The sequence below is a fragment of the Centrocercus urophasianus genome, unplaced genomic scaffold (assembly GCF_019232065.1).
Source record: "Centrocercus urophasianus isolate 14NV4802_14NV808 unplaced genomic scaffold, USGS_Curo_1.0 seq_9, whole genome shotgun sequence".
Lineage (NCBI taxonomy): Eukaryota > Metazoa > Chordata > Aves > Galliformes > Phasianidae > Centrocercus > Centrocercus urophasianus.
The window spans coordinates 4,275,013-4,302,393 of NW_024885532.1; the positions used below are offsets into that span (position 1 = coordinate 4,275,013).

Genomic DNA, 27,381 nt, shown 5'->3' on the forward strand with positions numbered 1-27,381 from the left:
AAAAAAAAAAAAAAAAAAAAAAAAAAAAAAAAAAAAAAAGCAAAGCAGAATGCCTAAAAGAAGCAAGAGTCTCACTCACTGGAAGTATTCTAGATTTGTCTTTATGGATAACCTCACTTCATGCAACATCAGTCTAACTCTGATATGTTTCCTTTTCCTCCTCATTCTTTAAGCCATCTACTCCTGATATCTTTTTAGGACTTCAGCTCTTCATATTCTACAAAATCTCAAGTTCTTCCTCTCTGTAGCATTTGATCAAAGATGCATTACTTTCTATACAGTATATATTCTTTATTGTGATCATCACTATACATCAATAGCTGGGATGAAATCCAGAGCATCTAGTGTTGATTATCTTATTACTTTTATTTAAATCTCCTTCAAGATTATCCAGTCCAACTATTCACCTACCACCAGTATTTCGACACTAAACCATTTTCCAAAGTACACCTAAACATTTCTTTAACACCTCTGGGGGCAGTGACTCAACAACCTCCTGTCTCGCTCCAATTTATAGGAGGGAGATGAGGTTCTTTTAATATCTGTATACCCGGTGTGAGATTAAGAAACAATGGTTCATGTGTTGTTGCATCCAGTTTATTACCAAACCTAATCAGGGAGACGGGGAAGGGAAGGAGGGCGATAGAAAAGATGGAAAAGGAGCAGGAGTTGCGTAAAGCGGGGATAGTCACCAGCAGGATCCAGCAGCGGTCCCGTTGCACGGTGTTTGAAGGTCCCGGGCAGAACGCAGCAGAAGACGGGGAGCAGCAGCGTGGCCGGCCCTGGGCAGCAGGCAGGTAGACGAGGAAGTCGAGGAGCCAATCCTTGAAGCAGCAACAGCGGTCAGGCAGCAGGCTCAGGAGAGTTCAACAGTATGCAGGAATCACCTCAATCTTCAGGAATCCCTCTTCTTCTTCATGAGGAATCTGTTGTCAGAAAACCTATCCTCATGATTTTCTTTTCCTCTTTTATCCTCCTTGTTCTCCTGCCTGTGACAAGGATCGGCCTTGAGCAAGAGTCGTTGAGTACACCCTGAGATGGTCATCATCCTGAGATAAGTCCACACAAAGGAGCACTTCACAGCTATTTAGCTGCAGCTCATCTCGCTCTTGTTGCCCCTGGCCTTGCCCATCTGCATCCCCCAGACAAAAGATCTCACAACCTTTGCCCAGGACTTGCCTGGACTTGTTCATCTGTGTCCTTCAGACAGAGGATTTCACAATCCTTGCTCGGGACTTGAATAAGTCCATCTGTGTCCCCAGCAAGCTTTGAGACACAGTCGTTAACAGAATAATCTCTTACAGAGTAATATCTTACACCTCCCTGGACAACCTGTTGCAATTCCTAACCACTCTTTCAAAGAAACTTTGCCATCATCCCACTTCATTTTCTCTTGTACAGTTTGAGGCCATTCCCTCTAGTCCTGTCACTAGTTATGCAGAAGAGGCCAACCCCCATCTCGCTACAACCTTCTTTCCTGTAGCTGTAGTGAGCAATCAGGTCTTCCCTGAGCCTCCTCTTCTCCAGTCTAAACAATCCCAGTTCCTACAGATGCTCCTCATAAGACTTGTGCTTCAGACTCCTTGTCAGCTTCACAGCTTTTTCCTGGACATGCTCCAGGGCCTCAGTGTCTTTCCTATAGCAAGGGGCCCAAAACTGAACACAGTACTTGAGGTGTAGTCTCAGCAGAGTTAAGTACAAAGGGAAACTCAGTAAAAAAAAAAACAAAAAAAAACTCTACAGAATCTCCTTATAAAGATAAGATGTATTTGTTATTTTTGGAAATAACTTTCTTCCTCTTGACCTAAATGAAACGACAAAATTTTAAATACTAATTTGAAGCATAAGTACATATTGGATTATTATTAACTCACATTTTTCTAAACCCTGTTCTTAGAAATCTGGTCTTGCTAATATTTAGTCTCAGTCTACCCTCTTCCAGTTTAAAGCCATTTTCCCTCATCCTGTCAGTACATGCCCTTATAAATAGTCCCTCCTCTGGTCCAACAGCTCCATGTCCTTGTGTTGGGGATTCCAGAACTCCAGGGAGGTCTCGTGAGAAGGGAATAGAAGGGCAGAATTGCTTATGCGTGTGACTCTTATCTTGATGCAATCCAGGGTATGGCTGGCTGCCCGGGCTGCAAGTGTACCTTGCCAGCTCATGTTGAATCTTTCATCAATTAACACTTTCAAATCCTTTTCCTCAGGGCTACTCTAAGCCATTCTCCAATCAACCTGTACCTGTGCTTGAGACTGCCCTGACCCAGATGCAGGATCTTGAACTTGGCCTTGCTGAAGTTCATGAGGTTGTCATAGGACCACCTCTCAAGCCTTTTCAGTTGCCTCAGGATAATATCCCTTACCCCTAGCGTGTCAACTGCACCACTCAATTTGATGTCATCTGCAAAATTGCTGAGGATGCACTCAGTCCCATGTCACCTACAAAGATGTTAACTGTAGGATCTTCTAGAACAAAAAGCTACTTACCGAACAGTAGATGTTGTTTCTCCACATTATCTACAGCAGTAGAAACCCACATTTTTGTTTTTGTTTGTATTCGGTTTAGGTAAGATGAGTGTGTTGCTTGAATAGTTTTCCTGAAAGAAAAACAGTAGACAGAGCAGAAAATTCTGGGGGTCATCAGAAAGACAGTATTGCATTGACAACTAGATGGTAGTGATGGTACTCGATTTGTGAAACAGTGTATTTACCTCAGCTGCATGTCTGAATTTTGACTTAAGGCACCAAATCTCACATTTTCACTACCTACAAATTTACTTTAATAGTTATTATTCCTAATCCTATCCTTCTACAAACAAAATGAATGGTGGAGTCATAGAAATGTCAAGACAAACATCAGAATCACTATGCCATCAAGATGTTAAGTAAAAACAGGGAAGGGGAGAAAGTGGAAATAAAAATACACAAAATCTGAATACAATGAGCAACATAGAGAGGAACCCATTGAAAAACTGACTACAACTAACAAAATGCTAACAAACTCAAAAAAACAAAAGCAAAACAAAACAAAGCAAAACAAAACTATAGACATATGTAATTCTACTAACATTGTCTTTGCTTGGAAGAAAAGAAAATGACAAATTAATGTTAAATTAATGTTAAATAGTTGTATACATAGCCAGCATAGTCTTGACCTGCTCCTTCATTCTTCTACGGTGAGTGACTGAAAATAAGGAATGCAAAAGAGCTGTATACTGCTCTTACACTAGGGAATTTTCTTTTGTATAATCAAAGAATATTAGGATGTTATAATCACAAAATAAACAAGAGAGTTAGGCAAAGCAGACTATTACAACAAAAGAGAATAAATAGAAGGCTTACCCCTATCCTGGGCTAACTCACAAAACACCAGCAGAGGCAATCTCCAGAAAAGATCCTTCCCCACTGGTAGCCAGCTCTTCAATAGGTCTAGGAGAGGTGGAGCCTGGCTCTACCCCTTCCGGCAGCACAGGTAAATTGCCTTCACCTGTGCTCCTCTGGCTGACTCATTGCTTGCTTCAGGTGATCAATCAGAGATTCAGGCTGTGACTCAGCAGTTCCCATACATCTTTTGATGTTTCTTTTGCTGAAGATTTTAGCCTAAAGGTTTCAGTAGATACAATGCATATGCAAGTCATCTGATCACGTTGGTATGTCTGACAGGAAGCTGTAGTGTAGGTAGCATTTTCAGTACAAACCTTCTTTGAAGCCAGTTAGGTATCACAATGTATCAGCTATGCAGTACTCCAGAAATAGCATCTGCACATTTGTATGATTTCATGGTTGAGAAAAACATTTTATGTTTATTGTCTTAGGAAATCCCAAATTAACTGCATATGCTTTTTTTTTTTTTTTTTTTTTTTTTTTTTCCATTTTGAGCTGCGTTCTAACGTTACCCTCAATTGCTGCAGTTAGAAAGCAATACAGTCTGAAGAAATTGTGAATTAATATTCAGAAGACAGTGATGCATTTCCGTGTTTCACAGTTTTCATATTGTTTGTTGATTTACTGAATAACTTCCAAATATAAAATAAAAAGGACCAATAATACAATTGTCTATTAGCTTTTGATAAAAAAGATGACTATGGTCTTTCAAACAGTTTAATCTTTGCCAAATATTTTCTTTCTTTTGCCCTAGAAGTAGAAATATAAAGAAAACGGTTTAGAATATAACATATAATAAGTGAATAAGTAATAGTTTGTCATTTAAATAAATGACCCTCTCCATTATAACCTATTAATTTAAATGTCATTAAATAATTAAACAGAAGGAACGAAAATGAGTGGTGGAGTGATGAAGGAATGGAAGGAAGGACACTACCTTACTTGTACCATGATTTATGTTCTAAACTACAGTACAATACTGTCACTGTTTTTCGAGCTGCTTTGGCCCGGTTATGTGGCTAGTGGGGGGAGGGAACCCATGGACCCACACTCTGGGAAAGGGAAAAGGGGAGAAGGGTAGAGAGATGGGCCTAAAATGAAATAGCAGCAATGATCTGAGGAGAAACAAATATTTTTAAAACTAAAAAAAGATATTGGAATGCAAGATAACATACTATAATATAGTATAATGCAATTGAAGATAGTAAATCAAATAAAATGAGATTGTCTGAAAACCAAAGGCTTCGTCTAAGTAAGCTGAGGCAATATGACACCCACAACAGAGATGAGCTGGAAGTTCTAAAGGGGCATCTTGTGATCTGTGAACTGTTTTTATCTTTTCCCTCTGAGCAGAAAATGGTAGCAGAACAGCAAACAGTCCTCTGGGAGATGTAGTTCTTCTCTTCTAGGACAAATACCCAGAACTATCCACAATCCATGGAACTGAAGCATTAACTCTTTAACTCCGAGTGCACTACGTGAGGTTATAATGTGGAATACTGATAACAAAAAATCATAGAACCATTACAAGTAATGTTTAATATTGTAGAATTTGATCATCCTTTCCTGACAATTTACGAAAATCATGCAATGAAATCATAGTTGCTTTTAGTCTTTGTAAATCCAATTATATTATAGAAAATCTGGACAAATAAATATTTTAAAATTTCTTTGTTAATTGCAAAACAGGACAGGGGGGAGGAATATCTTGATTCTTTTGATTTTCTGGAAATAAAGCATAGCTAAGAGTAGACTGCTGTCATTGCATGTACTTCAACCAATTTGTCTTCTGGATTTTTTCCTTAAGACAAATGATCATTAACCACATTAATATTCAGTGCTGTTTTTTCACAGAGCAGATGTTTATATGCATGCTTCATTGCACTGTGAACAATGTGAAAAATGCAATTGCTTTTTTGTTATGGAAATGCTTTGTATGAACAAATCTATATACATAACATTCTCCCAAATTTTACCAGAACGATCTGACTCACAGGTGATAACATTTGCTAACTTAATTCTGTCACCAGTCCATCTGCATCCATGTCACCAAATTCATCTTAGGAATCTACTATTTTCTGTTGATAACTAGGACTCCACAGCAAAGTGAATTTCTAGGCCTCAAGGTGTTTCTTACATCTTTACTTACTCAGAAGTTTTCTACTTTTTATTTTGTACAAAGTCTTTCCTTTATTAGCTTAGTATTTTTCTTAGGAAGTGGAAAAAAAATTACAATTCATCTCAATTTAAAGCAGACTGCTATTCAGGTCAGATGAATGACGGTAGCTTAAAGTCTGGTTGTTGTTTTTTTTTTTTCCTTTGACTAGCAAAACCAACTATATTGGAAGTAGATGTGAAGACGGGTACAGATGTGGACAGGTTATCTTCTACTTTTAAGTCTTACTTTACTGCTAGATATCTGGTAGAAGTAATCAAGCAAATTAAAATAAGTAAATGCTCTGAAAATTAAAAGAAAAAGAAGTTAAGATTTTCCTTTATCGTATGTTAAGATTTAGTTTTGAAATAATACCTGTGGCTTATAATGTACTATGTCAAAAAAGAAACTCCCTTGCAAAGCACGTTATGTACTATTCTGTTACATCAACTCAGCATGCACTGGTCTTCAACTATAACAGTGCCACTTATATTCCTGCAGAATCTCAGAAACACTCACAAAGCCATCTCTGCAGGAAACCGTATTTCATTTTTTGACAAGCTGGCAGTGTGTACCTAGACAAGATACTCTTCTGTAAGTACTGTGGGAAATTGATGAATGTATGTATACAAAAAGAGTAGCATGCTGATTTGCACGTTCTCAGCTAAGATGTGAAAACACCTGCAACAAAGATTAACTAAATGTGACTTACACATAATGCTTGTTGCATTTCTGAATTAGATTGAAGTACAAATATGCATTTTGTATGGCTGATAGGTACATTTCTACAGAATAAAGTCTCTTGTATTCTTGTACAAGATTTCCCTTTGGTAAAAATGAAACTAGTGGAGATGGTAATTAGGGCAAGGTTTCACAACATGAGGTACAACACCTAAGTGAAGAAATAAATTTCAATTCCCGAGATAGAATTAATATGTACACAAGTCTTGGAGGTAGGAAATGCACTGTTCTTCTAATGTGAAAGTTACTAAGAAAAAAGAATCATAGAATCATAGAGTGTCTTGGGTTGGAAGGGACCTCAAGGGCATCAAGCTCCAACTCCCCTGCCTCCATGCAGGCTCATCAACCTTCATATCTAATACTAGACCGGGCTGCCCAGGGCCCCATCCAACCTAAAACAGATGCTTTAATATATATTACAATTTCTGAATCCTGATCTCTGTTGAAAATACCATTGTTATTTATAATCAGTTATCCATTTCTATATTATTCAGTTATGTCATATCTGAGAACAAATTTTTAAATGAGAATTTTACCTTTCATGCCTTCTTTTTCACTGAAGAGCAAATGAGCTGGTAGAATATATTCTTAAAGGACATTTTGACTCTTTGTGTAACATACTCATGCATGATACACAGGTAGTAGGCCTGATTAAAAAATGATATTGTAAATGTTGGTCCTGCAAACTTTGAATGATATAATTAAAAAAAAAAAAAAAAAAAAAAAAAGAGAAATTATTTAATTTTATGAATGTTATGAATGGACATTTTCAGTTTTTTGATGTGTCATGTTGAAGTGATTTAAGAGGAAGATTGGAAAGGGATGCTGCAGATTGCTGAGTCAGGATAGGAAATCATGGCAGATATTCTTGTGAAGGTGTCAGTACTTACCCAGAGCACATACTTAATAAGCTTGAGTTTTCAGTGAAGATTATCAGCAAATAAATGGATTTGTAAAAGCAGTTCAGGGAACAGAATATTTTATCTTTGGTCTAGAGGAGATGTAATAAAGAGGGAAAAAAAAATCCTCAAACTGTCATTAGAGCTAGATTTCAAAGGTGTAGTTGACAACAGTTTGCAGATGAGCTGCACCTTAATGCTTTACAATTCCATGCTCTTGTATTTAGGGATGTAGAAATCATATCCCAGTATGACTGTTCAATCTTTTTTTTTTTTTTTTTTTTTTTTGAGTGACATAAAATTACGTAAGTATTCTTTACCATTTACCTCTCCATCCAGAATCAACAATGTGTTTTTTATCATAGAATCATAGAATCACGAGGTTGGAAACGATCTACAAGATCATCCAGTCCAACCGTCTCCTCATCACCATTGCCACCACAAGCACTAAACCATATCATGCAGCACGTCATCCAGACGCCTCCTGAACACTGCCAGGGACGGCAACTCCACCACCTCCCTGGGCAGCCATTCCAGTGCCTGACCACTTTCTGAGAGAAAAAGTTCTTCCTTATGTCTAATCTAAATCTCCTCTGATACAACTTGCAGCCATTGCCCCGTGTCCTGCTCATTGCCTGGGAGAAGAGGAAAATCCCTCTTCACCACAACCTCCCTTCAGGAAGTTGTAGAGTGCAATGAGGTCTCCCCTGAGCCTCCTCTTCTCCAGACTGAACAATCCCAGTTCCCTCAGCCGCTCCTCATAAGACTTGTGCTCCAGACCCCTCACCAGTTTTGTTGCCCTTCTCTGGACACGCTCCAGGACCTCAACATCTTTTCTGTAGTGAGGAGCCCAAAACTGAACACGGAACTCGAGGTGTGGCCTCACCAGTGCTGAGTAGAGGGGGATGATCACCTCCCTGCTCCTACTGGCCACACTATTTCTAATGCAGGCCAGGATGCTGTTGGCCCTCTTGGCCACCTGGGCACACTGCCGGCTCACGTTCAGCTGAGCATCAACCAACACCCCCGGTCCTTCTCTTCTTCACACTCAACCAGCCACTCATCCCCAAGCCTATAACGCTGCATGGGGTTGTTGTGCCCAAAGTGCAGACCCAACACTTGGCCTTGTTGAACCTCATCCCATTCGTGTCAGCCCAGCGGTCCAGCCTGTCTAAATCCCTCTGAAGGGCCTCCCTACTCTCAGGCAGATCGACAGCACCTCCCAGCTTGGTGTCATCTGCAAACTTACCGAGAGTACACTCAATCCCCTCATCTAGGTCATCAATAAAGATATTAAACAAGATGGGCCCCAGTACCGACCCCTGGGGGACACCACTTAAAATGGGTCACCAGCTGGACCTTCACTCCACTCACCATGACCTGCTGGGCACGGCCCTGTAGCCAGTTCCTTACCCAAAGAAGTGTATATCTGTTCAGACCACGGGCAGCCAGTTTCCCCAGAAGAAGCCTTTGAGGGACCATGTCAAAGGCTTTGCTGAAGTCTGGGAAGACTACATCAACAGCCCTTCCCTCAGCTACCAGACTGGTCACCCAGTCATAGAAGGAGATGAGGTTGGTCAAGCACAACCTGCCTTTCACGAACCTGTGCTGGCTGGGCCTGATCCCCCAGACACTGCGTATATGCTGTGCAATCTCATCCAAGACGATTTGCTCCATAACTTTCCCTGGTACTGAGGTCAGGCTAACAGGCCTATAGTTCCCTGGATCCTTACGGCCTTTCTTGAAGATGGGAGTCACATCAGTAAGCCTCCAATCCTCTGGGACCTCACCAGTTAACCAGGAGCGTTGATCCGAGAGGGGCTCAGCAATCACTCCTGCCAGTTCCCTCAGCACCCAAGGATGCAGCCCATCCGATCCCATGGACTTGTGACAGTCCAGACGGAGGAGGAGCTCTCTGTCTCCATCGGAATTGCTGGGGGCATATTCTGAGCAGCGTCCCAGAGTTCCAGATCGGAGCATAAAAAACCCAGAGAATAACTGATCTGGCTGTTAAATAAATTTTTATATATAACTATGTATAAATAATCAATGTATTATTGTACAGTTATATATTTGTCCTACAGCATATTACTGTCTGTGATGTCTTAGGTTAAAGACTGTAAAATAACTTTGTTCTGTGTCAGGTAGAATCACAGAATCATAGAATTGTTTGAGATTGAAGGGACCTGTAAAGGTCACCTAGTCTGACTCCTTTACAATGAACAGGGACATCAACAGCTAGATCAAGTTGGAGTCTTGTCCAGCCTTGCTTTAACCTGATATCTAATCTAAATCCTACTTCTCTTAGTTTGAAATCATGTCCCTTTTCCTATCACAACAGACCCTGCTAGTCTGTCACCTTTCTTATATTCCCTACTTAGAAAATGAAATGCTGCTATCAGACCTTCCCAGAGTCTTCACTTCTCTAGTCTGAGTGGCTGCAGCTCTCTCAGTCTGTCCTTATAGGAGAGATGTTCCAACCATTGGATCACTTGTTACCCCCCTCTGGATGCACTCTACCAGGTATATGTCTCTCCTGCACTGATGACTCTGGACACTGTACTTCAGGTGAGGTCTCACCAGTATCAAGTAAAGGGAAAGGATCACCTCTCTTGACCTGCTGACCACTCTTGTTTTGATGCAGCCCAGGATAAGGTTGATTTTCCGGGCTCTGAGGGCATGTTGCAGGCTCATGTCCAGCTTGCCATCCACCAGTACCCCAAGTTCCCTTCAACAGGGCTATACTCTACCTTTTCAACCCCCAGCTTTTAATGATGGTGGGGGTTGCTGTCACTGTGGACCAAGATCTTGCACTTGTTCTATTGATCCTCTTGTTGTACTCCTGGGCCCAACATCTGAGCTTGTCTAGGCTCTGGATGACATCCTATCCCTCTGGTATGTCAACTGCACCACACAACTTGGTGTCATCTGCAAATTTGCCGAGCATCCACTCAAACTCCCTGTGAATGTCATTGATAAAGATATTAAAAAGCATTGGTCCCAATACTTATCCCTGAGGCAGAGCACTTATCACTGATCTCCATCCAGACACTGAACCATGGACCACTCTCTGTGTACAATCTCACAATTTCCTCGTCCATCTAATGGTGTACCTGTCAAATTCAAATATTTCCAATTTGGAGAAAAGAGTGCACTGAGGTACCACGTCAAAAGCCTTAAAGATATTTGTATCCCAAATCAATTGTAGTAATGTAATATTGAATATGTTTATGTGTTTGAATAATTGTAGAGAAAATTAAAAAAAAATTATCAGAGAATAAACTGAGGGAAGAGCATTCCAAACTGGTGGCAGTTGAGGATCTAAAAAAAGAAGTGTAAAAACTTTTGAAATAACGTATGCTAGATATTTGGCATGATACAAAGGAATGTAATTAGACTGTAAATGAAATTGTGAATGTAAAGGACTGTAATTGGTCATAGACAGAATCCACTAGAAGGTGGCAAATTTTTAAATGAAATTTCTTTTACTAATCACTGTTTTGCAGTGTCACTGTGAAAAGTACAGAGTGAGACCTATCAGGCCTTCAAGAGAAGGGAAAGGAAAGGGATTTTGAGACTAGGATAGAAGCAAACCAAAAGTAAACCTACAAAGAATTTCCCTCCTCTCTGTTTCTTCCCAGCCTTAACTTAATTCAAGGCTTTTCTAACTCCTCCCTCTGAGCAGTACAGGTCGACGGGGAATGGAGACTGTGATTAGTTCATAATGATTTGTCAGGTACTCCACATCTTCATGCTCCTTCCCATCTCCAGGATGGGATCCCTCCTATAAGGATACTTTCTTTCCTTAACTGCGTGATTTCTTGATTTCCTACCCAAATACTGCAGTTCCAGAACTGCCTCCAATATGTTTCCATGCTATGGAGGCCTTCAGGAACAAAATGCTCCTGCACAGGTCCCCAGCATGTAACAAATCCTGACAGATAACTTACTCCTTCCCATCTGCGAAATGTAGCTTCTTGCAGGCTATTTATCCTTTTGCTGCAGTGTAGGCTCCTTCACTCCATGGACTGCAGTGTGTATATCTGCTCTGGTTGTGTATATCTGCTCTGATTATGGTCCTCTCCACAGGCTGCAGGGGAATGACCTGCTATAACACCAGCCTTTTCACAGATTGCATGAGAATCTCTACTGTTCTGGTGTGTGTAGCATCTCCTCCCCTCCTTCTTCCCTGACCTTGTTCTCTTCAGGGTTCTTTCTCCCACATTTTTCAGATTTTTCACATTTTCAGATCTTCTGCTCAGTGTCTTCTTAGTCATTCTTAAATATTTTATCATGGATGCACCAGTGACACTGCTGGTTACCTGTGCTTTGGCCAGCAGAGGATTCATTCTGGAACTGACTGGAACCAGATATATTCCAGCTAGGATCAGCTCTCACCTTTTGACTGAGAAAAGGTTTTTTGACAGAAAATTATTAAGGGAAAGCATTCATCATCCTCTAATTTAACACAGGGATTTGATTTACATATCATAGCTTATTATGCATGAAGACTTTGAGGAAAATGCAACAAAATTGGCAGCATGAGATTATGTTATATGCTGATGTTGAACTGAATGTTTGAGATGTCTGAATTCTAAATCTCATCTTGCTTAAAAAACTGCTTATAATCTTGGTTTTCAAAAAATGTTTGTACAAGAGCTGCTCTGAAAATAGTGCCTTCTATTTTATTATACTGGACTACAATATCAAAGGTGGATATTTCTAGTACAGCAGAAGTTGAAACTTCCCTCAAATATTCTGTTACATTTTGTTGTTTTCTGTTACATTTTGTACAACAAAAATATACTATCTATGTACTATCATTTGACAGATGATAGAGGGGCAGCCTAATAAGCTGGTGTCTGACATGAAAATGCATATGAAAAGAAGATGTGTAATTGAATTCCTCAGTGCAGCAAAAAGTGTCTCAATTTACGGAGACCAAGCATTTTAGCAGTGGTGACAGTGGTGGTGGGTCACTTCCACTGGTGCATATTTTACAAAGGGTAGCATGCAGGCTCTTGTTTGTCATTGGTAAAAGTGCATAGGTTGTGACTATTTGCATAAGTAGTGCTTTGTAGATCAGACTTTATCAGTGTTATCACAGAATTACAGGGATTGGAAGGGACTTCAAGAGATCATACAGTCCAATGTCCCTGCTAAAGCAGATGCAGTGTCTCATGCATGGACTCAGATGTGAGCGACCCAAATTGTTTATTACAAGTTCTCACATCACTTATATACCTTCACAAGTTTTCTTTTTCTAGCTTTCCCATTCATGCCTACAATTCTCCCATCCACCTTTACATGTCAGCAGAGCAAAACACTCTTCAACCGTTCATGCATGCGTTTATCAGTCAGAGCCGTGAGCTGTTCTATCTTCTTCTGGAGGTGTCCTTTGTTCTCATGCTGTTTATCTTGCTCCACAGCTGCTGCTCTGTATAGTTTTTCTTGTATTCCCACAAGTAGGTACCCTACAATAAGTCTCACAGGTAGGCTTTCAGCCAGGTCATGAAAATCTCCATAGAAGGAGACTCCACAACCACTCTGCACAAAATGTTCCAGTGCTTCATCATGCTTACTGTAAAGAAGTTCTTCTTTAATGTTAATGCATGTTAATACGGAATTTCCTATGCTCAAGACTAAGCCAATAATTCTCATCCTGTTGCTACATATCATCAAGAAGAGTCTGGCCTCATCCATTTGCATCCCACCTCCCTTTAGATATTTATATGCATTTATCAGATCCCCTTACTTTCTTCTTTTTCCCAGGGTGACCGGACCCAGGTTTCTCAGCCTTTCCTCATATGGGAGATGCTCCACGCCTTTTATTATCTTTGTGGCCCTCTGCTGCCAGGAGCCTTTCCCTGTCTTTTTTGAATGAAGTAGCCCAGAAGTGGGCACTGTGGTCTAAATGTGGCCCCACCAGGGCAGATTAGAGGGGGAAGACCACCTCCCTGGACCTGCTGGTCACATTCTTTTTAATGTCCCCCAGGATACCATTGGGTTTCTTCACAAGGGCATGCTGCTGGCTCATGGCCAACCTGTTGTCCACCAGGACTCCCAGGACCTCCTCAGAGTTCATCTCCAACAGGTCATCCCCTAACCTATACCGGTGCTCAGTTATCCCTCCCCAAGTGCAAGACTACATACTTGCTCGTGTTAAACCTCATTAGGTTCCTCCCTGCCAAACTCTCCAGTCTGTTCAGGTCTTGTTGAATGGTAGCACAGCATGCAGGTGGGTCAGCCACTCCTTCCAGCTTTGTATCATCAACAAACTTGCTGGCGGTGGACTCTATCCCTTCATCCAGATCATTATTGATGTTGAACAAGACCAGACACAGCACTGACTCAGGGGAGCACTGCTATTTATAGGCCTCCAATCAGACTCTGTGCCACTGTTGATCACACTCTGAACTCTGTCAGTCAGCCAGTTCTCAATCCGTTCATCTATCTGTTCATCCGTTCATCTATCCATTCATCATCTAAGTTTCATAACAAGGATGCTGTGGGAGATGGTGTCAAACACCTTACTTGAAGTAAAGGTACACAGCATCCTCTGCTTTTCCCTCATCCATCCAGCCATTGATGACATCACAGATGGCTACCAAGTTGGTTAAGCATTATTTCCCCTTGGTGAATCCATGCTGACCACACCTGATAACCTTCTTCTCTTCACAGAATCACAGAATGGCCAGGATTGGAAGTTACCTTGAGGATCATGAAACTCCAACCCCCAATTTCTTTAGATGGCATCCAGTTATTTTTCTCTTTGTATCTATTGTACCTTCCATGAAAATAAATACGAAGCATTACTTTCAGTGCAACCTAGTATTAATATTTTATCTCTCAAGAAACCTTGAGAATTAGGCTTCTGATTCATTCTTTTTGCCAGTGTTATTTGAAGAACTCTTTCTCATGAGGAATCCTCATCTCTAACACAATAAATGACATAACATTCCTCATGAATCAAACAGGCAAAAATTTGTTGTTTCAAATATGAGTTTGGAAAGTTGTTCTGAAATACATACAACTTATAAATAATTAAAGAGATTAAAATTCTAGAGAGATATAGTACATTTCTCAGCTAGATATTCTGAGTGAAAAAAAAAAAAAAAGAAAATAAAATCACTGTTTTGTTTTTTTGTGGTTAAATCACTGTGGTTTGTGATGGAACGTGATTCCAGATAGTACTGTGAAGTGTAACTTATATACCTGAAAGTAAAATATGACTATAAACATATTTGAACACAAACTTAAGACTACAAAACTGTTTCTAAATCTTTTTCAAGGAACAACCTGATTAATGAGATATAAGGTGCATATGTAATACCCACATTTTACTTTTTGGCTACATAGCACATGTATTTGACACAAAGTGCTGTTTAAAATGAAAGTTAATGTGGAGGCCAGTAATGAGCGGCATCCCCCAGGGGTCTGTCTTGGGACCAGTGCTCTTTAGCATCTTTACCAATGACATTGATGACGGAATCAAGCGCACCCTCAGCACGTTTGCTGATGACACCAAGCTGAGTGGTGTAGTTGACACAGTGGAAGGAAGGGATGCCATTCAGAGGGACCTCCACAGGCTTGAAAGGTGGGCCCGGGTGAACCTGATGAGGTTCAACACAGCAAAGTGCAAGGTTTTGCAATTAGGCTGGAGGAATCCCAGGCATCTATACAGACTGAAAGAAGCGGTCCTTGAGAGCAGCCCTGCAGAGAAGGACCTGGGAGTCTTGGTGGTTGAAAAGCTTAACATGACCAGCAGTGTGCCCTTGCAGCTCGAAAAGCAAATTGTACCCTGGGCTTCATCTGAAGAGGGGTGGCCATCAGGGACAGGGAGGTGATTGTCCCCCTCTACTGTGCTCTTGTAAGGCCCCATCTGGGCCTCCAGGTTTGGAGCCCCCAGTACAAGAAAGACACAGAGCAGTTGGAGAGGGTCTAGAGGAGAGCCACAAAGATGATCAGGGGACTAGAGCACCTCCCCTACAAAGACAGGCTGAGGGGGCTGGGCTTGTTCAGATTGGAAAAAAGAAGGCTGCGGGTGACCTCACTGCAGCCTTTCAGTACTTAAGGGGAGCCTACACAGAAAGGGCAGATAACAGCAGGACAAAGGGAAATGGTTTTTGTTTAGGAAGTTGAGGAAGGGAAGATTTAGATTGGATGTCAGGGGGAAGTTCTTTACAGAGAGAGTGGTGAGATGCTGAAACAGGCTGCCCAGAGAGGTTGTGGATGCCATATGCCTGGAGGTGTTCAAGGCCAGTTTGGCTGGGGCCCTGGGCAGCCTGGTCTAGTATTAAATGGGGAGGTTGGTGGCCCTGCGTGTGGCAGAGGGGTTGGAGATTCATGATCCTTGAGGTCCCTTCCAATCCTGGCCATTCTGTGATTCTGTGATTCACAAAATGTTGGAGGGGAGTGCAATGGGGCACTGCAGGAGTAGAGTCTTGCATGGTTAGTAGTGGGTAGCTAAACTGTCAGCAAAACCTGAAAGGCTGAGATTCCCCTGGGACAACATATCAGAAATAGTAAACTTGGGTGCCATTGAAACTGGTATGAATTAGGAAAAAGCTCACTAGAACAAATCATTTCTGGGAAGTTACATTAGGGTGAAGAAAGAAAGGCAAAAGGAATAATCAGGAAATGAGAAAATGATAGCAATCAAATAATGTAACCACAGCTGCTATGTAGCCCTGTGCTTCATCAATATAGCTGTGAGAGAATGATAAATTTACCAGTTCTTCTGGTAGAAGAAGGGAGGTAATTATCCCTCTATACTCTTCCTTCATGAGGACCCAGCTAGAGTACTACATGCAAGTCTGGAGCCCCAAGACAGGGATGATGTGGAGCATTTGGAGAGGATGGCCATGAAGATGATCCAAGAATTGGAGCATCTCTCCTATGAAGATAGCTTGAAGGAACGGAACTTGTTCAGACTGAAAAAGAAAAGGCTGCTGGGAGACCTTACTGGTGCCTTCCAATATTTAAAGGAAGCTTATAACCATGAGGGAAAACAACACCTTAAACAGCTAGATAATGATAGGATGAGGAAAAAATGGTTTTAAACTGGAGAAAGGGAGATTTAGATTAGATGTCATAAGGAAGTGTTTTACTGACAGTGTGGTGAGGTTCTGGAACATGTTGCCCAGAGATGCTGTAAATGCTCCATCTCTGGGGGTGTTTAAAGCCAGGCTGGACACGGCCCTGGGCAATCAGACCTAGTTTTCATCTAGTGGTTGGCAACTCTGCCTGTGACAGGAGGAGTGAGACTTAATGATCGTTGAGATTCCTTCCAATCCAAGCCATTCTATCTTTCTATGATTATATAAGTCTATGTCTCTGACTATACCATGAGTCTAATCTCTCTGTGGCCAGAAGGATCAGAATGCACATGCAGATTACTTCCTTTCCCTGGTGAGGAAACAGCCCAAGAGATCCCATTCTGCTATCATCATAGCAGTGTCTATTCCTAACCTACTGGTACTGATATGTGGTACTGATGTAGAGGGGCACCAGAGGGAGATAAAACAGAAGTAATCAGATGAGTTTTTATGGTTAGAGTATCACTACTTATATCTGGGGATGACATCTCTCTTTGCAATTATGGACTTGTTACTTAATTTTCATACCCAGGGATATTTTCTTCTATTTGGTTTCCATATTATAGAAGCTTTTGGAAGGAAAACAGTAATGTGTAAATGACATGAGAAACAATGAACTAAAACTGGAAAGAAGAAAATTAAGAGAGTCTTTTTTTACTGGATTTTCACAGCTGCATCTCCTCTTATAGGAGGGTCTTAGGAGTACATAGGATTGTAAGACTTCATTGAATTACTATGTATTTGAAGTCAGTCAAGAGCAGCAATAACTTTCATGTATAGCTTATTTCATCTACAGGTCAAGGTGTTTAAATTCTTTGGTTATATAGGCTAGTTCCACAGTTGTGATAAGAAATAAAGTTTGAAACCCTATATGAAGAAATGTGATCAAGAAGGTTTAGTTATTTTACAGGAAATTCAGAAAATTCAATAAAAATTCACAAGCACATCATTTCACTAGTTTTCTCATCATTATACATTTAATCCCTTTCCCATGTTAAAGTATATCTTGGCACATTTCCAATTCTAGTGATTTCTACTCCATGTATTTATGTGATACTTTGCTGTATATATTTTGTAGTATACACCACATATCCTTTGAAACAGATGTTAAAACGCAGGCGTCTCAATAAAACAGTCTTATTGTTAAGGCATTCATAAGGAAATACCTTTGATCATTTAAAGTTATGCTGTTAGAAAAATCATTCACAACGGTTTGTATCATTTGATTGCATCATATTTTGCCGATGACCCACATCCATATAATGTGAAGATCAGATGTTTTGTTTTAGTCAATTTTGTCTAGTGCTCTGGACTGAATTTCCCCTGTCAATGTTGTTTATTTACTTATGATCATATTGGGCACTGAACTGCACTTGGTGAATAACTAGAGCAAATCTTCTGGCTTAATTTCTCCAGATTCAGACTAGTTTATGAGAACAGAGTGTACACTATGAACTGGACCTATAAATTGTGGATGACAGCAAGATTCATGTCAAGAACACACTACTGCTGTAAACAAAAATATTACAGATCCATAGTTGATAGAATAAATAATACAGGCATAGATGCAAAAAGTATTGTCAACATTTCTGGATCCTTCATCAGTGCAATTATCTCAAGTGGTTATTTATTCCTTTTTTGTTTGTTTGGTTGTTTTTCTTTTTTTTTTTTTCCTTACCTAATTATTTCCAAAATTTATTCAGCTTTTTGTACAATGTTGTAAAATTTGTACTATTTGTAGGATGTTGCCTCCACACTGAGGTAACACGGTTTTCTCTTACAAAGACACTTAATAATTAGATAAAATAAATTTATTTTGAGTTTGGAAATTAACAGAGTAGTAAGTGGGTGAGAGAAACAGACACCACCGTCCCACAGAAATCCAGTTATATTATTTAAATGAAGTGAGAAATGTGGTATTGTTGTTATTATTTTTAATATCAAATATGTGACTGCCAAACAACTAATGTACTTTCTATGCTACTGCCATTTTCTTTGACTACTCATTGTTTACATATGAATAACAAGTCATATTGGATGAATTTATTGTGTGATATTCTAATTCCTTAGCTACATTAATTTGAATGTAGTTATCCTACAGGTATACCTAGATTATAATATGGTATAACTTGAATACAAATCTGCATATTAGATAAAGATACTGTTCCTGTGTTAAAAAACATGAAGAATAATTGGTGAGCACCTCCGGGCTTACAGCAAAGTGCACCCCTATGGTACCGTGTAAGTGATCTAACAAATGAATTGGAGTTATACTTCTTTTACAGTCTAATCTCAAGATCTTATTATTCTTTAATTAGAGAATTTCAAAAGAGAATGTGAAAAATATTTCCTGTTGTAATACTTTGATTGTTCTGCAGCCACACAATTAAGGTTGCTGTGTCAAAATATGCTTGGGTTAATGTGTTCCACACCTGAGTATATCTCTGAACAAATTCCAAGTTCTTAATCAATAAATGATTTGCATTTTCATAAATGAAAACATTTCTATTCTTCCAGGATAGAAAAAGGCTTTAATCCTTCAAACTGACTTCAGTTGGTTTTAAGCAATAATCTCAACAATTTGAAGTTAGCTTGAAATTAACCCTGATGCTGAACAGGTTAATCATGATAGATTCATCTGAATTTTATTCATAGGATGCAATATTTTTGGCATTTTTTCCCTAAATCTTTCCAAGTCTTAATGATAAAACATGAAATAAATTCAAATAAAATGAACTAAAGAGAAATCAAACAATATGAAATGTTCATAATCTTTAGAGAACAAGTTGACATTCAGGAGGCTATTGATAATCAAAAGTTATTTTTCTGTATTAAACAGTTTATGATGTTGTTTTCTTTTTCCTGTTTAATTTTGTGTTAACCTGAGAATCCATTTAAAATAAGCTAACAGATATATTTTTCTTCATTTTTGTAATAAGAGATGTTTTCAAAAATCACTGCAATAAGAAGTCACCTATTCTATATCTCATACAGAAATTTGCACCAAATTACTGCTGGATATTTTTTTTTTTCCCACTGTGCTTGGCAAGTTACTACCATTTTGCACTGAGTCCATTCTTTGTATTTACTGAACAGGCTAGCATATAGAAATAAACTTAGTCTTCATTCTTTGATTATTTCCTATGCATTTCTTTCTTCTTTTATTTACTTGCATTTCTTCTCTGTGCAATTTTCCTTGGTACAATCATTGAAATCTCTAGTTCTATTTGTTTCTTTGCTGCCACAAGCATTCTTAAAAATAATTATAGACTCCTCACTTAATGGTTCAAACAGTTTAACCTGAAGTGCTTATAAGAACACTAACAATTGTCATTTTAACATAAATTGAAATATTTTTTTGAAGGTTCAATTATTAATAAATCAATAAAAATGAGAAAAGTTTCACACATCTTTATTTTCAGACAAAATGATCAGCTGTTTTCCAAATATTATATTTGCTATTTTCTCACTCCAACTTACAGGGGGAAAGGCAGTTCTTTTAGTATCTGCATACCCGGCATGAGATAAGAAACAAAGGTTCAAATGTTGGTCCGACCAATTTATTACAAATTTTAATCATGGAGAAGGGGAAGGGGAGGATGAACACTGTTATGAATTAGGTGGAGAAGGGAAGGAGGGTGACAGAAAAGATAGGAAAAAAGAAGCAAGGAGTCTTTATAGGAAGCAAGAGGGAGATAGTCACCACCATGGATCCAGCGTGGTTCGTAGTTCCGTCTTTGATCTTCAGTAGTGGTGGGTCATCGGGCAGAGTTGTTCTGTTGATGACGATGGTGACCATGGCGATGAAAGCAACTTCTCAGTGGTAGTACCAACATATTTATAAGTCCAAAGTTTTCAAGTCAGCTCTCTTTGGAGCAAAAGCTCAAGTCCAAAGTGGTTGAGTCAGCTCTCCTTGGAGTGTCAGCTTCTGGCTCTGGGATCACAGCAGAATCCTTTGTTCCTATCTTCTAGGCCTTGCCAGCAGATAAGAGGGAGCAGGGAGGCACCAACTTGTATCTTGTCTTCACAGGATACAATGGCATCATCCCCCAGTCTCCCATAGCAAACAGGAGTTCTTTGGTCACAAGCCAGATCTTATGCCAGTAAGCAGTCCTGAGCACTATCTTCCGTAGGTAAACAGCTAAAATTGTCCACACAGTGATATTGATTGCCACACAGCAACACCCATCACTCATCTCCTAGACAAGTCAGTCTTATCACAAGAAATACCTCAGGAAGCAAGCTTTGAGCCAAATAAAAAAAAAAAAAAAAAAAAGATTCTCACAGCTACATATGTGTATGTCCAGAAATACTGACAATTTGACAATTCATGGAACAGTATCATTAACTCTTTAACTTCCAGTACACTACATGATGTTATGAGGTGGAATACCAATAACAAACCACAAAGCCATGACATGTATATGCATCTTCATTCCACTACCAAGTTTTGATTTCTTTTTCCAGTTTCACCTTTTCCATATTTCAATATCAAGTGTAGGAAACTAGAAAAAAAAATAGAAAATGAAGGAAATAAATGATGGAATAATAATGACAAAAAATAAATTTTCATCCTAAATACTTCTGTTAATTTTGAACTGGTTCATTATTCTCTCCAAGTAAGATTACTTTCTACATTCGTATTTTTTTTCTTCGTAACTCATAGCTAATACTATGAAATCAGAAAATCTGATTGCAAACATGTTTGTAGTGAAGTTTATTATTAGCCTGTTAAGTATTGTCCTTCTTGTAGAATCAGAACCATAGAATCACAGAATCACAAGGTTGGAAACAACCTTCAAGGTCATCTAATCCAACAGTCTTCCCACTACCATTGCTACCATTAGCTACTAAACCGTATCTCATCGCTCCTCATCCAGACACCTCCTCAACACTGCCAGGGAGGCGACACCACAACCTCCCTGGGCAGCCCATTCCAGTGCCTGACCACTCTCTGAGAGAAAATTTCTTCCTTATGTCTAAACTAAATCTCCTCTGGCACAACTTGCGGCCATTACCTCAGGTCCTGTTTTTTTGCCTGGGAGAAAAGGACAAAGCCCTCCTCATCACAACCTCCCTTCAGGAAGTTGTAGGGTGCAATGAGGTCTCCACTGAGCCTCCTCTTCTCCAGACTAGACAATCCCAGGTCCCTCAGTCACTCCTCGTAAGATTTGTGCTCCAGACCTCTCACCAGTTTCATTGTCCTTTGCTGGACACGTTCCAGGACCTCTATGTCTTTCTTATGGTGAGGGGCCCAAAACTGAACACAATACTCAGGGTGCGGCTTCACCAGTGCTGAGTAGAGGGGGATGATCACCTCCCTGCTCCTGCTGGCCATACTATTTCAAATGAAGGCCAGAATGGCATTGGCACTCTTGGCTGCCTGGGCACACTGTTGGCTCATGTTCAGCCGAGCATCAACCAACACTCCCAGATCCTTCTTTTCTTCACACTCATCCAGCCACTTATCCCCAGTCCTGTAGTGCTGCATGGGGTTATTCTGGCCAGAATGCAGGACCTGACACTTGGCCTTGTTGAACCTCACCCCATTTGTTTTAGCCCACTGATCCAGCTTATTTAGATCCTTTGAAGGGCCTCCCTACTCTCAGGCAGATTGACACTACCTCCCAACTTGGTGTCATCTGCAAACTTACTGAGGGTACACTCAATCCCATCATCTATGCCATCAGTAAAGACATTAAACAAGATGGGCCCCAGTAAAGAACCCTGGGGGACACCACTTGGAACAGGTAGCCAGCTGGACTTAACACCATTAACCACTACCTGCTGGGCATGGCCCTCTAGCCAGTTCCTTACGTAAAGAAGGGTATGTATGCCAGTTCAGACCAACTGGCAGCCAGTTTCCCCAGGAGAATACTGTGCAAGGTTGTGTCAAATGCTTTGCTGAAGTCTAGGTAGACTACATCAACAGCCCTTCCCTCATCTACCAGTCTGGTCACCCAGTCATAAAAGGAGATGAGGTTGGTCAAGCATGACCTGACTTTCATGAACCTGTGCTGGCTGGGGCTGATCACCTGGATGCCAAGCACATGCTGTGTGATCTCGCCCAAGATGATTTGCTCCATAACTCTCCCTGATACCAAGATCAGGCTGACAGGCCTGTAGTTCCCCAGATCCTCCTAGTAGACGGCAGTCACATCAGCAAATTTCCAGTCCTCTGGGACCTCTCCAGACAACTGGGAATGCTGGTAGATGGTGGAAGTGGCTCAGCAATCACCCCCGCCATCTCTCTCAGTATCCTAGGATGGAGCCCATCTGGTTCCATGGACATGTGGCAGTCCAGATGGAGGAAGAGCTAACTGTCTCCGAAGACAGGAAAGATTTCCCATGAATAGGAAAGACTTCCCATGTGGGAAAGACTTTCCATGAATACCATGGGTGAACCAATAATAATGTGGAAGAACAGTGCATGAGGAAGGGACCACAAAGAAGAAAAGGAGAGTATGACAGATTGCTTAGAAAGAAGATAGAAAAAGCATACAAATGAGAATAGCACCTATATCTCAACTAGAAGTAGTGAAAATATTTCTCAGAGGAATGCATTATGACTGTAGCTCTATATCTTTTTTGTACTTCTGAAAACAAAACAGCGAACCAACAAAACTATTTCTGCAAAGAAACCATGACTGCTATATTGAGAGTGCTGTTTTCAAAACAAAATTACCTCATTGGGTGTGTCAAAAATCTGATTTTGCAAGGGAAACTTTGTAACAAGCCTGTGATTCAATAAAAATCTAGTAGGCTCTAAGATACAGTTTTCTGTTAACGACAGTCTTAAAAACAGCCTTAACCACTAAATGCAGTGGTGGTTTCCAGGACCTTTTTCATTGTAGAAAATTCTGGACTTGCTGACTCTTAGATATCTGTGAAAAATGACTGTTACTGGAGACACTGTTCAAGCTTTAACATCTTTCTTCAGGATTCCACCTGACAGAAGTTTCATTTTGGAAGAAACGTGTTATTTCTGCTTCCTTAGGCTCACAAACAGATTTGCTCAACAGAAACTCATTCTGAATTTCTGAAGAATTCCCTATCTGGAGGTAAAATAAAAATATGACTGATTCTGGCCTTGATATTCATTTCTTATAGGCAACAACCTTACGTACTAAGATTGTAAAATGTGTTCTGTCATAATAGCTGAGGAGATCTTATAATTTGTAGAACAACTCTTTTCAAACTTTTAAACACTGTTTTTTCTAAAAAAAAAAAAAAAAAAAAAAAAAGGCTTTATGATAAACTACATCAAATTCGTTTTCTTGTAACATTTCAATTATTTTTCTTAATTTAGTAACTATTTACAAGAGTTTTACACAGAATAATAAAGTAACTGCACCCTAACATTTATATATTGATATGAGTAATCCACGTATTTAGGAAACTTCAGTGTTTACGAGATGAATGTTAAAATGAAGATTATTACCGCATAAATATGCTTCAGTTTGGGCAAAAGCTAAGAGGAAAACTGTAGTTTGATGAAAAACTCTGCTAACATGCATTTTATGCACGTAAGTCCTCTGATGAATCTAATACCTAGTATATGAAAAATAACCAAGATGGGTTCATTTAGTAACTGATGATATCCAGAGGAACAAAGGATCTAACTAAAGCATATGGTGATTTATGTAGAATTGACTACCTGGTATGAGGTAAAGATGAATCTGTATTTAACAGTTGTATGCCACATTTATTATTTACCCTTCCATTTTTACTAAATTAAAAAAAAAAAAAATCCCAAAGAAAAAGTTTCAAAGACGTATAGATTGCTACACATTTCAAGTACTATAGACAGGAATAACTGCAAGGACTTTTGCAGTATCTGAGAGTCTTCTTGATATTAACAAGGAACCACATTTCAAATTTTTAATGAGAAGAAAAAAAAAGGTTTGTGTCTGTGTGTGAGAGAGAAAGAAAGAGAGAGTGAGAGAGACATTAGATATAGTTCATGTCTGAAACAGAGGACTTTTTTTCCTTGTTTGTTTTTGATTCCAGTGAAATAAGTCTATCCAATGATTTATATCTCTAAAGTATGGGCTTTTGTTTTCAAATACTTGTCAGTAGAGGTCTTGTCATAAATATGCATGTGAGAACCCTATTATGATGATTAACTGTACATTTTTAAGTAAGAATTTTTACGTAATTTTATTGGGATGTAATATTAATGCTACTTGAACATTGTAGATTGAGTGTGGCAGCCATTAAATTTATATAAAAAATGAAGGGAGCTTATAAGCAAGAGGGTAATCAACTTTTTCACACCCTGATTGGGACAGGACAAAAGAGGAATTGCTTTAAGCTAAAAGGGGAGAGATCTAGGTTAGATGTTAGGAGAAAAATCTTGTTGTGGATAACTCATCCCTGAAGACATTCAAGACTATGTTGGGTTGGGCTCTGGATAGCTTGAGCTAGTGGCTTCCAAACCCTTCCAATCTTAGTTATTCTATGACTCTATACATTTCTTTCTTCCTTTCAGCAAAGTTTGAAAAAAAAAAAAAAGAAGAGAGCTGCTTTTGCTTATAGAAAAATTTGTAAAGCCATGTTCAGTCATAAAGCTAGAAAAAAACAGCAAATATAGTTGATAGCTTCCCCTCAAGGTACTATTTCCTTTTTTTCTTTTTTTTTCCTCCTGAATACAGTTTATTACCTAATCTGTTCAGCTGTGTCCAGGGGCTTCTCTTTTACTGTTTCAGTATTATTCATACATGAGCCTAAGCTGAATCTTAACTTTTATACACTGTATGATTAACACAACTCTCAGCCAGCAAAGCTCAAGTGCAGTATACAGTATGAAGCAAGAGTCAGAGATGAAGGACAAAGAAAATACTGATACAAGAAAAGCTATTATGAAATTCATTTATTTGGTGTAAAACTGTATGAATACTTGTTTATAGTAATCATACATAAATATTTCCATTTGAATCACTAAAACATAATTTGAAGGGAAGGATGCTATAAGAGCCAGAAATTCGCCTGAATTTGATTTGAGTTAGAAATTAGGTATCTGACGTTAGACAGCTAATGAGATTGTCTCTTTATTCACACTACCTACTTAAAAAATGTTTCTGCTTAGGCTTAAAATTTCTTTAAGCTTCTGATCACATTTAGATATAGCTAATTTGATAGGTTGAAGAGCAAGTAGCAAATCAAGGGTCCCTCTTAAAGAACATAATATACGTAGCTAGAAAAACTATTAACTTCTCAGAGGACCTACAGCCAGGAAAATTCAGCCAAAACTTAGTTTGTTATTAAAGTCAAATTATCATTACCACTGTGTTAATCGTGGGCATATTCCTACTTCAGAGAAATAAAATTAAGTTTTTCTTTGTGGTTCAGTACAAAATATTCAAATCTGAAGTGTTTTCCTTGTAAAATTTATATATGTATACATATATCTATTTGTATAATATATGTGATATATTTTATTTATTTATTTCCCTGGGACACTTCTAAATTAGCATGTAACAGTAGAGAAGCATCATGAGTGAGACCTCTGTGAAAAGGTAAATATATTATGAAATGAAGAAATGGTGTATTGAATAACCTCTGATGAATCTTCTTTTTATTAGTGAATTGAAAGAAACTTGCCTCAGTTGTACTTGTCCTTCTTCTCATAACAACATCTATAATTATTTTTCAATAGCTTTGCAATTTTTCTGCAGGCTGAAATACAGGTACAACCAATTAGCTTGAACTATAGCTTAATTCAAAGGTATTATAAAATGTTCAAAAAATTTATATGCAAAATTATTCTGTTCTCTATTTTGTATTATCAGTGAACTATATTTTTAAAACAAAAGCCAGCACAAGCATTTTTTTTTCTGAGTTAGCAACTAGAAAATATATTTCTTGGTCAGACATAATCAAAATTACCTATTTGAAATGATAATGTTTGTGATCTAAAACAGATATTCTTGCAAATGCCATACAATAATAGAGAATTAGATGTTTCATGTACAGATGAAATAGTGCACTAGCAAAAAAGAATTTTGCACAAGCAAAGAAGCCTTGTGAACTTTGTGGCTAAAAATCTTGTTCTAATTATAAATTGCAGCGGACTTCTGAGAATTATTGGTAAAAATCAGTTTATAGTTGTTTGACGTTGTATATCATTTTTCTATTAAATCCAAGAATAAAGGGGTGAAGAAAATAATCTCTATAGTAGGGAGAGAATTTTTTTCTTTTTTTTTTGCTCTTTTGAAATGTGTCCAAGATATATCTACAAAATATACATATATATTTAATTGATAGGCAGAAAATTATATATTATTTAAATTCAGGGTAATATAAATATGAAATTGTGGAAACTGTATTTTTTAATATTTTCTATTAACTTGAGAGCCCAGAACTGGAAACAAAATAATGAAGTAGTATTTGACCAAAACATTCTGAAATGTAATAGAAATTCAGGCAATGTCAGTATTAGCATTAGAAATGTAGTGTGAACTTAACAGTGTTCAAACAAAGTTAGACCATAGTGAACTACAACTGGTCTGTAGTGAAGCATTTTTCAAAGTATTTATAAAATTCAGAAGTATATTATTTGAAAATATAAAATTGTAAAGTATATGCTTCTTTCTTAAAAATGCTGGTCTTGCAGAGGAATAAATTAATACTTTTTCACTCTTAATTTTAATCTCTGATTCTAAAATTATAATTTAAACCTACATTGATAGATGTCTTGGGAAAGCAGTTTTTCATTTATGATGCTCATTTAATTATTAATATCTATATCATATTTCATGCACGTTAGTAAGAACAGAAGTTTCTTTGAATTTTGATTTCTCAGGAAATGATAAAAACAAAGAGCTCTGTACAGATTTTATTGCTGAAAATGTTCATTTTATTTTTAACATATCATATAATGCCCTTATCATTCCTAAAGCATAGCCTGAAAATAAACTTAAAATTGGATTTTGCTTTTTTCTTTCTTGCAAGTTGGAAACAATTGTTGCTGCTGGTTCAGTTCAGTATCAAGTGTTTTGCCAACTGTAAGAGAATCACATTGCTAAATATTCAGTAGTTGTATATATTAAATCCCCAGAGCTGCAATAATATATGTAGGAAAATTTCCACAGAACATTCTGAA

General features: G+C 38.6%; 1 long non-coding RNA gene across 2 annotated transcripts; it reads right to left on the minus strand.

The window, feature by feature from the left end:
- Positions 1 to 581: 581 nt before the first annotated feature.
- Positions 582 to 3,378, minus strand: LOC122171539. Of its 2 annotated transcripts, none has more exons than XR_006172017.1 (3): positions 3,343 to 3,378; positions 2,488 to 2,597; positions 582 to 926 (listed from the first exon to the last, which is right to left on the minus strand). It is a non-coding gene; the product is annotated as an uncharacterized LOC122171539 (long non-coding RNA). The 2 variants fall into 2 exon arrangements; XR_006172016.1 differs by having other exon boundaries at positions 582 to 989.
- Between the last annotated feature and the right edge of the window lie 24,003 nt (positions 3,379 to 27,381).